Below are 15,844 nucleotides of genomic sequence, written 5' to 3'. Positions count from 1 at the left end.
CTGACCTAGTCCTGCAATGTAAACAGTACTTGCAGCACTAAGGTCAATAGGTCACACTGTGCCCAGATCACTTCATGAAGCTGACGTGTTCTTGGTGCCTACATTGCCCCTTTAAATATGAAATCTTCATCAGATGCAAATATTAAAGATCGCAACAACCATCACGAATGAGTCTTTATATTTAAAAATTATCATTTCAATTGAGTCTTACCAGCTAGTGAATTAAATCAAGATTAAAATAACTCAATTTAAATCTATTCACAAACCGGACTTTACATAGGACACGAGGCCATGCGTTTAGACTGGAAGAAAGAAGATTTCGTCTAAGGCAAAGGAAAGGTTTTTTTACTGTAAGAACAATCAGGATGTGGAATTCTCTGCCTGAAGAAGTGGTTTTATCAGAGTCCATACAGATGTTCAAACAGCTACTAGATGCATACTTGCAAAAACAGAATATTCAAGGATATAATCTAAATGTAGGGTAATAACTGCTTGATCCAAGGATAAATCTGATTGCCATTCTGGGGTCAAGAAGGAATTTTTTTCCTAGCTTGTTGCAAAATTGTGCTTGAAACTGAGTTTTTTTGCCTTCTTTTGGATCAACAGTAAAAAACAAATGTGAGGAAGGCTGAACTTGATGGACACAAGTCTCTTTTCAGCTATGTAACTATGTAAAAAAAAAAATTCCACCCTCACATAAACATTAAGGAATTTGCAGTTTCTCTGGAACTGCAATGTTTAACATTGCAGCACTAATGCCAATAGGGACACTGTACCCAGACCACTTAAAGGAGCTGAAGTGTTCTGGGTGCCTACAGTGTCCCTTTAAATATGAAATCTTCATCTGGATGCAAATATTAAAGATTGCAACAACCATCAATGAGTTGTTATATTTAAAATGATCATTTCAATTGAGTCCTACCAGCTAATGAGTTAAATCATGATTTAAATAACTTGATTTAAATCAATTCCACCCTCACATAAACATTTAGGAATTTGCAGCACAAAATAGATAAGTGGTCTAAAAATAGCTTGATAATTTATTGCAGAATTATTCCAAAATTTTATTTCAAAATCAAATCATAAAAGTGTACTGTTTTCAAACAGTTTTGTGCTTTAGCGTGTCTGCTTCTTGAACAGCTGGGGATAGCAGGTGATCTATCAATCTATTGAGCTTGGGGGAAAGATGGATAGCCTGTCCAGTATCTGATGCTATAAACTCTTGGCCATAAACCATTCATCGCAAACGTGTTCTGTCAGTACTAAAACACAATCAGCTGGGAACCAATTTATTTATTTACTTGAGATTGTCAAAAGTAGCATATTCTTTTTTATGCATTTGGTATAAAAAGAAACCCTGGCAACAGATTGCAAGTAGAACCATTTTTTAAAACTAAATTAATCATCAAAATGTACCTTTAGAAAATAACTTCTTTCTAAATAAAAACAGAATAGAGATTGTAGATTATGTATGTTCGGAAAGTATAATTCCTATACTATTGGTTTGCACTCTGAATCAAATAATTCTGAATCAATGTAATAAAATGGAATATCACATTAATCAACTTATTTTCACTTAAAGGGACACTGCGGGTACCAATCTGCAAAGTATTTCTATTTTAGGTACAAAATCTAGAAGGATTTTAGCATTATAAAAAAAAAATGAATGTGGCCAAAATCACGCAATAAAGTGTCCCATTAAGTAACTGTATTGTTGCTTATTTTGTACTCTTGTATAAAACTATGTTTATGCAGATTTACTTTTTTGGATTCAAGAAAAAATTATTTTGTTACTGTAGCTAGACAGACTCATAGATTGATATAAGAAATTCAAAAACATTTGCACAATGAACACAGTAAGTACACTGATCAGCCACTACATTAAAACCATCTGCCTAATATCATGTAGATGATGCTCAAATGGATTGAAATCTGGGGAATTTGGAGACCAAGGCAACACCTTGAACTCTTTGTCATGTTCCTTAAACCATTCCTAAATAATTTTTGCAGGGTGCAGTATCCTGCTGAAAGAGGCCATTGTCATAAGGGAACACCATTGCTATCAAGGGGTGTACATTGTCTGCAACACTCTCTCGGTACAATCTCAAATTGAGATTCCCATGAATGCCAGGAACCAAGGTCCCCCAGCAGGAAATTACCCAATACATAACACTGCCTCTACCAGCCTGGCTTCTTCCCATAGTGCATCCTTATGCCATCTCTTCCCCAGGTAAATGATGCACACCACCTGACCATCCTCCTGATCTAAAAAGAAAACTTTATCAGACCAGGCAAACTAATTCTATTAATCCATGGTCCAGTTATGACTCGCACATTTACATTGAATGTGTTTTCGGCGGTGGACAAGGGTCATCAAGGGCACTGTGCTGATATGTGGCTGTGCAGCAAATTACAATGCACTGATACTGTTCTATAATAGCCAGCATTAATTTCTCAGTTTGACAGATGGCATTGTAACAATATAATCAATGTTATTCTATTCAGCCGTCAGTGGTTTTAATTGTGTGGCTGTTCAGTGTATAATAATAATAATGATATATGTATAAATATGAATAATATTGATAGGTTCAGTGATCAAATACGTTTAGAGGATAGAAAGCTTTCATTGAGTTCTAGATTGTAAGTATCTCTCCAGAAGGTCCACACTCACTGTCATCCATGTAATATCCACAAGGTAAATCATAATTAGTGCATCTGTATTTCCTAAAAAAGGATAACATGACATCAAAATAACAGGCAAACCTCATGGATAACAAGGGTATCGAAAATGCCAAAATAAAGAATAAGTACTAGACATACTAGAAAAAATAATCACCAGTCCAGAGTTGTAAAGATATGTGAAACATCAACCTATAGGTGTTTTGCTTCTACCCTGAGGCTTTATCAACATGAATCCAGTGAGTGCGGACCTTTTGGAGCGTTTTGGTGAAATTTTCATATTGGATCAGTCCAGCACCAGTATATTGCCCATGGGAAAAAGTGTAACCAAGTAAGTGACCACGGGACTTTGGTTTTCTTTTTTGCTGGTGTATTATCCCCTTTTGGATAGGGTTTGCGGCACAAGGTTTTTTTTACAGGGGATTTCCCTGGGACTTCTGTTTAATTTATTATTTTTTTCTAAACTGTAAGTCCCTGGCCAGGCTGCAGAGAAGCCCTGTAATTCACTCCAGATGCTCCACTTCACTTCTTCTTACCTGCTCTGCGGTCATATGTTGTGGTGGCTCGTACAGGCTTTTCGCAAGTCACTTTTTTTTTTTTTTTTTTTGCACTGCAATGTAAAACCAAATTTAACTGTGTATAGTTGGGGTTGGGAAAGAACAGGTGGATCTACTTGGTATTCCAATTTATCGTCACCCAATCTTTTCAAATAGAGGCCTTTGCTTGACATGTGTGTAAGAAGGTCTCTGCTATGGAACCTAGCCAGCCTCTGACATCATGGATCACACTGCCAGAATATAAATCCTTCATCTACACTGAACCCTAAGAAAAGAATTGGGCAGCACTAATCAATGCACAGCTGTGTCCTAAATACATTCACTCACACTGAATGGATAGCTAACATAACAAGCAATTTTATTGCTACAACAAAGTCTCAAGGACAAGAAACAGAACACTGTTCATTGTATCAGATGGGGCACTGCACGCTATAGCAATCCTTTTAGATGTAAACTGTGCAATGTTACTTATACTCTAAAATCACTTGTCATATTATCACAGAAAATAAACAATAAAGAATACGCAGTAATTATTAAAGTATGTAAATACATAGAGGTATTTGACGCAACAATTGTTAGGACACCATAAGGCACCTCATATATTTAGGCTGTGTCCCTTACATATGCCGGTCTGCCCGCTGCGGACCAACACCGCCTACCACTACTAAACACTTGTCTCCGACCTCCCTGACATTGCTTCTTACTACTCAACTGTTGACACTACATTACTACCCCTAGCCTGTGGGATACTCCTAAGACACTCAGTTATCCTACTTAACATGCTACACGCCATGTCATACATGCTCTGAGTTTTGTTCCAACATTGGTGTTATCCTCACATAGACATGCAAGCATAGCCTGTATACATTTACGCTACTAAAAACAAAAACTAAAAATGTGCCGCAACTCTCATGCCATACTTGTGAAAACTTATGTTGTTAAAATGCCTGCATAAGCCGTTGTGGCTCTGTAAGATTTTTTTGTTACCTCACGCACAACGAAAAATAAAGAATAAAAAAAAAAAAAAAAGTATTTGGAGGGGGATAACAACTTGATTATAGGTGATGTTTTATTTTATTACATGAACAACAGAGTGAGCAGGGTTTTGCAGACAACACACAAAGCATCCCTAAAGCAAAGTACGTGTCAACCCATTGCAAATCCTTCCCATGTGGCTCAGAAAGATGTGAGCCTGCATTATCACCAAGAGACAATGTAAAAACAATTCATGCAGTCAATGCAAAGGGGATGTAGAACTGCAGTGCAGACACTGCTAACAGCTTTAACATGCAGAGTAACTAGTGTATACTGGTGCCAATACGGAAAGAGATTTTAATAAATCTATGAACACATTGCTTATTTAGCTTTATGGTTGCTGTGATAAGTATTACGCTACAATCTCAAATTAGAGAGCAAAAAATGGAGGTGCTCTAATTCATAGCTGTGGTTCTACAAGGGCAATTGGATAACAAACACATATAACATACAGAGTGACATTAGCATCTGTTTTACCTTGACAAATCCTCCCTCCTATATTAAACAGGGAGGGAGAGCAGATCTTGTAAAAAGTCTGCATTGGGTACATTCATTCTGAGTGAACATATTGCCACAATTCTACCAGAATGCATTGCTGAATATGCAGATGAGCACAGACTGATATAATTGTTTAGACTTCAGCTAACATTTCTGCAGCCATCCTTAGTGCACAGTAAGTTTGAGTTTAATGCATATCATGTTGCTACTACATCCCTCTCCATCAGCCAATCATCACACAGATCCTGAGAAATACTATCCCAGCAACAGAATATATATTTTTTAAATACAATGATTCCCTGGCAAAAAAAAGAAATTTAACACAAAAAAGTGTATAATAGGGATGTGCATGGGCAAAAAATTTGGCTTGGTTCGGAAATTCGGGTAAGAAAAAAAATGTGTCTGCTTCGGCAATTCAGACCAATGGCATTCGGTTCAGTACTTCGGAACTGCCGAACGTCGTCACTTTGGACCTTCGGTGCTTCGGAACTTTGCCACTTCAGACACTCGTAAGCAGGGCCGGCCTTAGGCCCTAAGGCGCCCTGTGCAAAAAATCTTCACAGCGCCCCCCCATCATACCCCTTTATCCATGTACTGTGTGTGTCAATAGGTGTGTAGTGTAGTGGTAGCTGGGGGAGCAGGGGCAGTGTAGTGGTAGGTAGGGGATCAGGGGGCACAGTGGTGGTAGGTGGGGGATCAGGGGGCATAATGGTGGTAGGTGGGGGACCAGGTGGCACAGTGGTGGTAGCTGTGGGAGCAAGGGTAGTGTATTGGTAGGTGGGGGAGCAGAGGTAAAGTAGTGGTGGGTGGGGGAACATGGGGCACAGTGGGGGAGAAGGGGTAGTGTAGTGATAGGTAGGAGAGCAGGGGCAGAGTGGGTAACTAGGGGAGCAGGGGTAGTGTAGTTGTAGGTTGGAGAGCAGGGTCACAGTGGGTAACTGGGGGAGCAGAGGCACAGTGGGAAGGTGGAGGAGCAGGGGCACAGAGGGTAGCTGGGGAGAGGGGGCACAGTGGTAGTAGCTGGGGAGAAAGGGCACAGTGGTAGTAGCTGGGGGAGAGGGGGCACAGTGGTGGTAGCTGGGGGAGCAAGGGGAACTGTAGGTAGCTGGGGGAGCAGGGGCACTAATAGGCTAGGTGGGGGGACAGGGGGCACAGTTAGGCTAGGTGGGGAAGCAGGGGGCACAGTGGGTAGCTGGCGGAGCAGGGGGCACAGTGGGTAGGTAGGGAGCAGGGGCACAGATAGGCTAGGTGGGGGGCAGGGGGCACAGTTAGGCTAGGTGGGGGGGCAGGGGGCACAGTTAGGCTAGGTGGGGAGCAGGGGCACTGTGGGTAGCTGGGGAGCAGGGGCACAGTTAGGCTAGGTGGGGAAGCAGGGGCACAGTGGGTAGCTGGGGGAGCAGGGGCACAGTTAAGCTAGCTGGGGGTGAGAAGGCACAGCGGTGGCAGCTGGGAGAGTGGGGGCACAGTGGTGGTAGCTGGAGCACAGTGGTGGTAGCTGAGGAGCAAGGGGCACAGCGGGTAGGTGGGGGAGCAAGGGGCACAGTGAGTAGGTGGGCGAGTAAGGGGCACAGTGGGTAGGTGGGGCATAGTGGGTAGGTGGGGAGCATGGGGGCACAGTTAGGCTAGGTGGGCAGCAGGGGCACAGTGGGTAGCTGGGGGAGCAGGAGCACAGTTAGGCTAGGTGGGGAAGCAGGGGGGCACAGTGGGTAGCTGGGGCGCAGTGCACAGATAAGCTTGCTGGGGGCGAGGGGGCACAGCGGTGGTAGCTGGGGTAGAGGGGGCACAGTGGTGGTAGCTGGGGGAGAGAGGGCACAATGGTGGTAGCTGGGAAGCAAGGGGCACAGCGGGTAGGTGGGGAAGCAAGGGGCACAGTGGGTAGGTGGGAGAGCAAGGGGCACAGTTATGGTAGCTAGGGCACAGTGGATAGGTGGGGGAGCAATGGGCACAGTTGGGGTAGGTGGGGAAGCAGGGGGCACAGTTGGGGTAGGTGGGGAGCAGGGGGCACAGTTAGAGTAGGTGGGGAGCAGGGGGCACAGTTAGGGTAGGGGGGAGCAGGGAGCACAGTTAGGGTAGGGGGAGCAGGGGGCACAGTTATAGTAGGTGGGGATCAGGGGGCAAAGTTAGGGTAGGGGGAGCAGGGGGCACAGTTAGAGTAGGTGGGGAGCAGGGGGCACAGTTAGGGTAGGGGGGAGCAGGGGGCACAGTTAGGGTAGGGGGGAGCAGGGGGCACAGTTAGAGTAGGTGGGGAGCAGGGGGCACAGTTAGGGTAGGGGGGAGCAGGGGGCACAGTTAGAGTAGGTGGGGAGCAGGGGGCACAGTTAGGGTAGGGGGGAGCAGGGGGCACGGTTAGGGTGGATGGGGGAGCAGGGGGCAGTGTGGTGGTAGATGGGGGAACAGGAACTCCTTCCTGCTTCCCCTAACTTACCAGAGGGTTTGCCTGCCTGTAGCTCCGCCCCGCTTCCCATGTAGCTCCGCCTCCGATCGGCGTTTAACCCCGCCCCCTTTCTCTCACTGAGATCCGAGTGGGGAGTCTGGGGACTATCAGTGAGGGCAGCATTAAGAGGCAGGGGGGCGGAGCGCGGCCACGCTACACAGCGCAGCCTGTATTAGGGGAGAGCTCTGAGCTCTCCGTCACAGGCTGTCACTAGGAGAAAGTGCGAGCTGTGTCAGCCACAGGGCGCCCCCTGGTCCATGGCGCCCTGTGCGGCCGCACAGCTCGCACACCCCTAAGGCCGGCCCTGCTCGTTAGCATCCGAATGTCCGAATGGCATGAATTCATACGAATGTACATTCGGCACAAAACAAATTACACATGTCTATTGCTCATTTCATTGGACAGGGAACAGTGAAACCGCATTGGGCAAGCAAGCATTACATTGCACAAAAGGAATTTTCTTATTGGTCAAGATTCCTGTCATCATTCATGTAATTTTCCTTCGCTCTCTCTTGTTTTGCCACTTTTCATAAATTCAAATCACTTCGGCGCTTCCGAGCTTCGTCACTTCCGAAATTTGTCATTTTGGAACTTCATCACTTCGGACATTCGTAAGCATCCGAATGGCATGAAATTTGTACAAATGTACATTCGGAACGAAACAAATTGCACATGTCTAGTGTATAATATAATGGTTGCAGGATCCAAATCACATACCAAACCAATTACAAAAGGATTAAATCCACTTTAAAAAATCTTTACAGTTTTTCATCAGTGCAAAGGTTATGGTGCTGGGAGTACCTCTCATCCGCTCTTCCTCCTAAGAGGGACATATAATTGCAGCCATTTGTAAAAGTCAGACCCCTTGGCTTTTACACTTCATCTTCTGCTGTGTCAATTTAATCCAAACTTGTGTGTGCATTAATGCATTATCGTAGGGGTTGTTTCATTTTAAATAGACATTCTAAACACCAAAACCACTACATCTTAAAGGGACTCTATAGTCCCCCAGACCACTTCATTGAAATAGACCCCTAACCCTACAATGTAAAACACTGCAGTTTTTGAGAAACTACAATGTTTACATTAGAGGGTTAACGTGGCCCCGACCAAGTAAAACATGGGCAATAGGTCAACATTGTTCCTCTATGATGATTGGACCATGAGAGACCAGGCCTCATCCATGGTGTTGCTGGGGAAGAGAGCTGATCAGCGCCGATGGATTAAAGTGAGGGGGCATATAGTGTTTGTTATATAACGTTACAGTGTTCAATCATGTTATAACATTCAGCCTAGATGCTGTCTCTACATTGTGGCAAATGTAAGCATTGCTGTTTCTGAGATGGCCACTAAAGGCATGACCTACTGAAGAATGTAATTATTATTATTTTTTTTCAGTTTTCACATTCATCGTAATGACAATGCCGAATACAGTTCAGTCTCGTCATAGAGAACATTGCAATATTTCTCTATTAGTAGAAACACAAATTAGCAGCACTGCAACTGCCGCCCATGACCAGTATGGCACTCAATGCTTCTCTGCGAAGAAGCATGTGATAGGCTGAGATTATAAATCCAGATGATCTCAGCTGAAATGGATGAGATGTGAGTTTATCTTAATTTTGTACTTTCCAAAGGGGATCCTGAATTTGAAAGGCACCAGAAACACATATTTTTATAGTTGAAGTATTCATTTAAATGCATCTTGGAAGTATCATATGTCAAACATTGTTCTATATCCATTAATAAAAGTAGGGGATTCTAGCACAAAGAATATACATAAGCATGCCAGGAATTGGGGTCTTATGCTTGGGAATGGGAACAGAAGAAACTGCAGGTAAGCAATGTAAGTGTGAGTTCTAAAACAGAGGTGTTTTCTTCTAATGTTTTTGTTATAGGCTTGCATTCTTGAACATGAAAAGAAATCCCAGCATCTTTCTGATCAAAAAGAGTTATATAAAAAAAAATGTAAATATAGCACAACTCTAGTTATGTTATCCACATTATCAATGAGGTGAACTAATTTTACATATATAATTTCTTGAGATACTGAAGCAAACAAGCAATGGACAAATATTGTCTTTTAAAAACAATAAAAATACACCACATATGTGTATGTGTATGTCCTTTCTTCAATAACATTTAAAGATTTATTCAGCTCCAAAATTTAGCGAACTGAAATCCGAATGCTAAAACAGGCCAGGTATGCCTAAATTGTTCTATTCGGTTTTTAATCTGCTACAATTTAATGGTTAATGAATAAAGCTGAGAGCCTACAGTGACTCAGTTTATAGTGATTACATACCTCATCATAACCTGATTTAAAAATGATCTCAGATTAAAAGAACACTACAATTACCATAACCACTAAATACTGTTGCAGTGGTTATGGTGCCAGGAGTGCCAACCCATTTTTACCTGGAAGCTTCTGTTAGTGCCACTGAACTAAGCCTTGCCATGCAGAATGGGCTTATTGACTAAAACTGCTCAACTGGCATGGCCCTGATCGGCTGGGCATAACCCGGTGCGGGAGGTTGTGGATGTAGAGGAGGTTAGCAAGGAGTAAGTTAAGTCATACTTAAACAGTTTGACAGCTTACTCTGAGAGGGCTCCAGGGCACTCCTGACACTACATAACCACTACTTTACTTCTGTATTATGATAGTGATCATGGTGCTTGGAGTATTTTTTCTAAATCATGAAATATGTACATCATGCTAAATTCTTTCTCATATGCTCTGTAAAACTAGAGTAGATCAAGTGCCCTTTCTCTTCATTTAAGTATATGATTGCTGTACATTTGTATGGATGTGCTAAACACCAAATAAACTTTAGGCATGTTTAACTGTCTTAAAGGGTTCCTTCAACCACCACGACCACTTTAGTGAATTGAAGGGGTCATGGTGGTAGGAGTCTGCTTGTGCAGAGTGTCAGATTGAAACGCTGCACATACTGAGATATATTAACTTTTGTGCCAGGTGCCTCTTACAACCCAGGCACACGGGACTTTGGCAGCCAAAACTCTGACTGCCACATGTCAATTGTCTGCATACTTTTTTTATCTGTCATCAGCATGCATTGTGCACTGGTGAAAGATGTAAAACTCTTCTTCCTTTCACCATGAACACCTGCAAGCGGAGGCTAGCTATCCCATCTCTCATTCTATGATCTTCCTCCCGAATGCCTCTGTAACTGAAAAAGATTTGTTTTTTTAAATTCTTCCTCCCTCCTCCTCCCCGCTCCATCTACTTTCCGGGCCCAGAACCCGCGCATGTGCTCTGAGCCCGTGAAGTAGTCTATGGGAAGCCTTTGATTGGACCGTGCAAGGGCAAGAATGACGTCAGGCAGAGGTGTGGAGATCAGGTAGCTTTGTCTGGCGCTGGACTTCAGGTAAGCTTAACCCGTTGAATAGAAGGAATCGTCACGTATTCTATTCTTTGTTAATCCAATTATTCAGGATGGTGGACAACAAAATGTAAATTTCTAAAAATGTATTAATACTGTGGAGAAGTGTCAACCTTTCGCCTTTTTATGTTCTCGTACGTCCAATAAACGATTTAAGGTTTACATTTGGTGATTGTGGGGCAATGGAAAACCACTCTTAAAGGACATTCCAGAACCCTAAGGCACTTCTGCTTGCTGCAGTGTTTTACATGTGAAGGGTGTATCCTCTTTTTTTTTCTTTTATTTTACAAAAAATGTATATTTCAATTGACACCCACTGCCTGTTAATCAGATAACTGGTCCTGATACTTCCTGGTTTGTTTAGCACAGTGGAGATAATCTCAAGGGGCAATCAATTGCTCAAAGCACCTGTCTGTGATTGGACAGCCACAGAAGGTTTGGACAGGAGAAGAAGGTGAGGGGTTGCAAAGGCTGCGGATAAGAGATCTGCATCTTTTACCAGCTGTTTTTAGATCTACCCCAACGAATAATGTATATTTAAATGCTTGCATAGTTTAACTGGGAATATATCTACTAAACAGTGATTTTTATTTTATTTGGGCAATGGAGTGAACCTTTAAATTAGTTTAATAGAGTGTATTGGTGTATGGGAAAATTTTGAGGAAAAAATAAGTAAATAATTATGAGGGAAGAATAAGTACATCAGAACATCGGGCCATTGGTCTGGAACTTAAAGGGACACTCATTGGAATTAGGTTGTTATGGTGTGTGGAGGTCCTGGGCACCAGATTACCCATTAATGAACAGTTTACCTGTTTAACCTCAAAGTCTTTAATATACATGTGTGATCCAACTGTTTAATTTCAAATTTGCAAAAAAAAAAAAACAGGGATGGATCCCCCCAATATGCCTGGGTCACAACCAATTAATTTGACCTAAAAGATTTTTAAACTACACCAAATAAAAATACCATACATTTAGCCAATTAAAATCTGTGACCATTGCTTCTACTTTTAACTCCTGCATCACATGAGAGCTGGGAGATAGATCCCTTTGCATCAAGGCTGTCCTACTCCACCCTCATGAGAGGGTTAAATCTACTATGTTAGGAATAAAGAAATGCTGATGTAATACATCCCAGGTCCTATGGATGTGCTGACTAACCATGTCATCCCACATGTTTGGGAATTGCATCATGGGAAATATAATTACCAAACATCTGGAATGCAAAGATTACCTATCACTATCTTATGACATGAAAAAGTAATTAATACATCGTAATAGTCATAAACAACCCCCTCTTCTTGCAAGAATTTGTTTCAGCCAGTAATTGTGGTTAGAGGCAATAACATTTATTACACTGAGAAAAGGGATTAATGTAGTATTGATCAATACTTGACATGATTATGTGAAAATGTGTGCCCATCTAGCATAATACAAGTCACCACTGCCATTACAACTGATTAATTTTAATATCGGGTAGATATTGCTTTTTGGAACAATTCTTAAAAAAAAGACATGAAATTCTCAATGGAGCTTACACTTCCTTTGGTAGCATAATGAGGCATATTTTAATTAAACAGAATGATTTACTGATCCCTGCCAAGCAGTTCTGCAGCAGAGTTGAAATTCATTTAACCAAATTCGAGTCATGAGTTGTCTTGTGGTGACCAAAATCTACATACAGATAATGTTTCCATTAGGGGAGGGTGGGGGGCAAATCCTACAATGACACACATACAGTTAGGCAATCACTTTAAATATACAAATATGAGAAAAGCCTAAACAAGTTCTTGCCTGGACCCAAGGCCCTGGGTGCACACTATAGAGCCTGATATGGCGCCACATATTGTGAGTTTAATTATTTTATCTATTATGTTCTATATGTGAAACAGATTACCCTATGTTTGCTGTTATTTATTTGTAGATCTATATGGACTCTATGCCATAACACTACTACAATAAGTGGTGACTATGATATTCCATCCATATCATAAGTATTCAACCATGTGTAATTACACTTTGGTTTATTATTTTCGCTTTCTTCATATGTGTATGCTTTGTCATTTAATGTGTTGGGAAAAAACTCTTGTTTACATCAGTGGGCACACTGTGTGTATATATATATATATAGTCTAGACACGCCAACACGTTTTTTTTTGTTGCTATTTTTAATTACTTTAAATAACCAATGGCAGATCATTTTCCTCGAGCAAACCATTCAATCTCATTGTCTCAACATGAATATTCTGTTGCCTAATGTTGACTGCACTGTAACGTGCGGCGTGCCTGAAAAATATTAAGTGAATGCATAGCAGACATGGTGCATGAAATGCTATACTTGTTAATAAAATGATGTTACACAGATCCACTTTACGTAGGCTTTTTTATACAAAGAGGAAATTGATTCAAATGTCTATTGTTCTTCATTACCATCTGCCTTAACTAATGTCATCCTGGTTTGACAGGTATGGTGGGCAAAGGATCACACATACATGTCCAAGCACCATTGACAAAGGCAGCCGCTTAGATGTCCCCTTTAGTCACACAAGCTAAATCCAGCCCAACCATGAATGTAATATTAACCCCTGCCATGCACTGCAGACTCCACTGGTAGCCAAGGAGGAAATTCTAACAATGCACCAGGCATTACAAACTGTCACCAGGCAGAAAGGTTTTACTAATAAGGATGGGGGGTGGAGGGGGGCACTGCTCTCTTCTATTGATCCACATGAAGGCAAACTAAAAAAATAAAATATCTGCCAATTTACAATCAATATTTACACAGACCTTCCATTAAAATGTGTCCGGATCCAGATGCAAGGCTGCTAATATAGGATTAGACAGCACACGTTGATAATTGGCTATTCAGATGCATCTACATGGAGACAGACACAGGGGTACCCGGATATATGTGTCCGGCTATAGGACTGCTGTTACATTGTATAAGATCCAAATAGAACGTTTCTATCTGCATCCTATTCACAGCCATCTCCATATTGACAGACACATTCCTGCCTATGCAGGCTAATATAAAGCCATAGGAATGATTACAGACAAGCACAGAGGATGGTCCAATGTCACCAGCCTCCCTTACCTTGCTGATGGTTTTCCTGTGTTCCCTCCCCCCCTTCCTCCCAGGGCCAGGCCGTGTGAGATCTTCCTGTGCTGGGTGCTCACAGCTTTAAGGCTTCATCTGCTCTCCATGACACAGAAAATGAGCTGGTTGTGATCTTAATAGAAGAGATGCTCTCCGGCTTATTGTTCCTGCAGCCAGGCGGAAGTGATCCTTCCAGCTCAGAGTGATAGGGAGAGGGAGAGGGCAGGATTGCTCCTGTGTGTGTGTGCACTACAAGCACTGCAGTAAGGAGAGAGAGAGAGAGAGAGAGAGGGAGAGAGAGGCTGTCTGTCTCACTAACTGTAACTTTATCACAGCCTTTCTCCACCAAATTATCCTTGTCAGAAATATTAGAAATTGATCTAAAGGCAACGTGTTTGTGTGTATCTGTGTATGTTAACGAAAAGGCTTATGGTTGCCTCTAGAACCCAAATATGGCATTATATTTCCCAAATATGTGTTCCAGAATGATGTATATTGCAGATTACACTGTTAAAAATATATATATTTTTTTGAATTTTGCTTTCACAATAAGAATGACATAAACAAAAAAAACAAAAAACTATATCAATATATATAAAATATATTTTTCATTCTAAAAGGAGTAAACAAAACATACTGCAGGCAAACAAAACATGTTTGATGCAAAGGGAACAATGGGCAATGAGGGCCCTGCTCAGGAAATGTAATGGAACTTGGTGTAATCAGAAAGAGGAGCTGCAGTATATCTAACAGGAACAAGTCCAACCAGGACTTTTATCATAATTTTATACTTGGGTACATTAATTTTGAGTACTGGACCCAATAGATATACAAACACCTGATTAATAAAAACTTCATGTAGTTATGGTGCGTGAAGTGATCAGGCACACCTCCATTGTAATTTATCAAACCTTTTCGGATACATTAACCAGGCCCCCGCACCAGTGCCGCATGCAGTCTTCTCCTGCAGAAGTTGGATGTCTTCAAGATGCTATCAGTCAATGAATGCAACATTGCCAGGCCCTGCAGCTGCAGTGCTGCAGTCATTGAAGCCTGGCAGACCCAGATAAGTTGTCAAACCATGCTAAATGGCATGACAAAGTATCTGCTATGGAGACTGGGCACTCTTGGCACCATAACCCCTACAACAGGCTATAGTGTTTATGGTGCTTTGAGTGTTCCTTTAAATGAGTGCAGCAAGCAACTCCCAGTTACTGCTGGAGAAATGCAGTCAGTAAACAGCCGCTAGTCATACTCACTAATACTAGTGACAGGCACTACAGCAAGTAGCGTCTGGTCGGTAATAAGTAGCAACACAATTTGAAACAAACCCTAAATGGTTACCTTTTTCTCCATTAGCCAGCAATGACCAGGTTCTAGAAACATTTTGTTCTTTAAAAAACCATTATCTCATGTTCTTAAATCCCCAAACTCCTGCACTCTTTTTAGCAGGGTCCTCCATAACCTCTTTTTTTTTTCAAGTTTGTTTTATTTGCTGTTAAATCCCCTTTTTAAAATTGTAACTCACTGCAGAATAAGTTGTCACTATATAAATTCCAATAATTATAATTAGGAACTTTTTAGATGGTCTAGAATGATAAGAGAACTATAAATTATTTTTTTATTATTATTATTATTATTATTATTGATGAAAATTGGGGGGGAAATACTTCTTTAAAAAGACTAGGTATACAATATATTTTATTTGCATTTTATGACATTTATATTTGTTTAACACTATTTAATCTTGTAAATGTCTTCAATCAACGTTGCAACATCCCCCAAACATTTCCAGTACACTCTATGACACAAATCAATGTCCGCATCAATGTCCACAGATGCTACCAAGACTAACTCTTTTAATTTGTCCATTGTCTAGGACTTCCTCTCAAGAACCCTATTCTTTGCTAAACCCCCCAAAAAGAAGTCCATTGTTGCTTAGTCGGGTGAATGTGGTGGCCATTCAATGCTGCCATGTAGTTCGAACCAATGCTGTGGGAAGGTGTTGTCAAGGTAGTCCCTTACTACAAAAGCATAATGAGTAGGTGCCCCATCTTGTTGGAACAGCAGTTTGGCAAAGTTTTACTATCCAAAGTTTATCGAAGAAAACTGGTCCTACTATACCTTCGCCAGGCAG

General features: G+C 41.6%; 1 protein-coding gene across 1 annotated transcript in view; it reads right to left on the bottom strand.

Annotated features, from left to right (window-relative positions):
* PAK3 (p21 (RAC1) activated kinase 3) overlaps positions 1-13,952 on the bottom strand; it is a 215,845-nt gene extending 201,893 nt beyond the window's left edge. The window contains exon 1 of the mRNA XM_063432150.1: positions 13,705-13,952. The gene's annotated coding sequence lies outside the window, so the exon portion shown is untranslated. The remainder of the gene's footprint in view (positions 1-13,704) is intronic.
* Positions 13,953-15,844: the final 1,892 nt, after the last annotated feature.

This window comes from Pelobates fuscus, chromosome 9 (genome assembly GCF_036172605.1).
Source record: "Pelobates fuscus isolate aPelFus1 chromosome 9, aPelFus1.pri, whole genome shotgun sequence".
Lineage (NCBI taxonomy): Eukaryota > Metazoa > Chordata > Amphibia > Anura > Pelobatidae > Pelobates > Pelobates fuscus.
The sequence above is the reverse complement of the archived record's forward strand: the minus strand, read 5'-3'. Positions and strand labels throughout refer to the sequence as shown.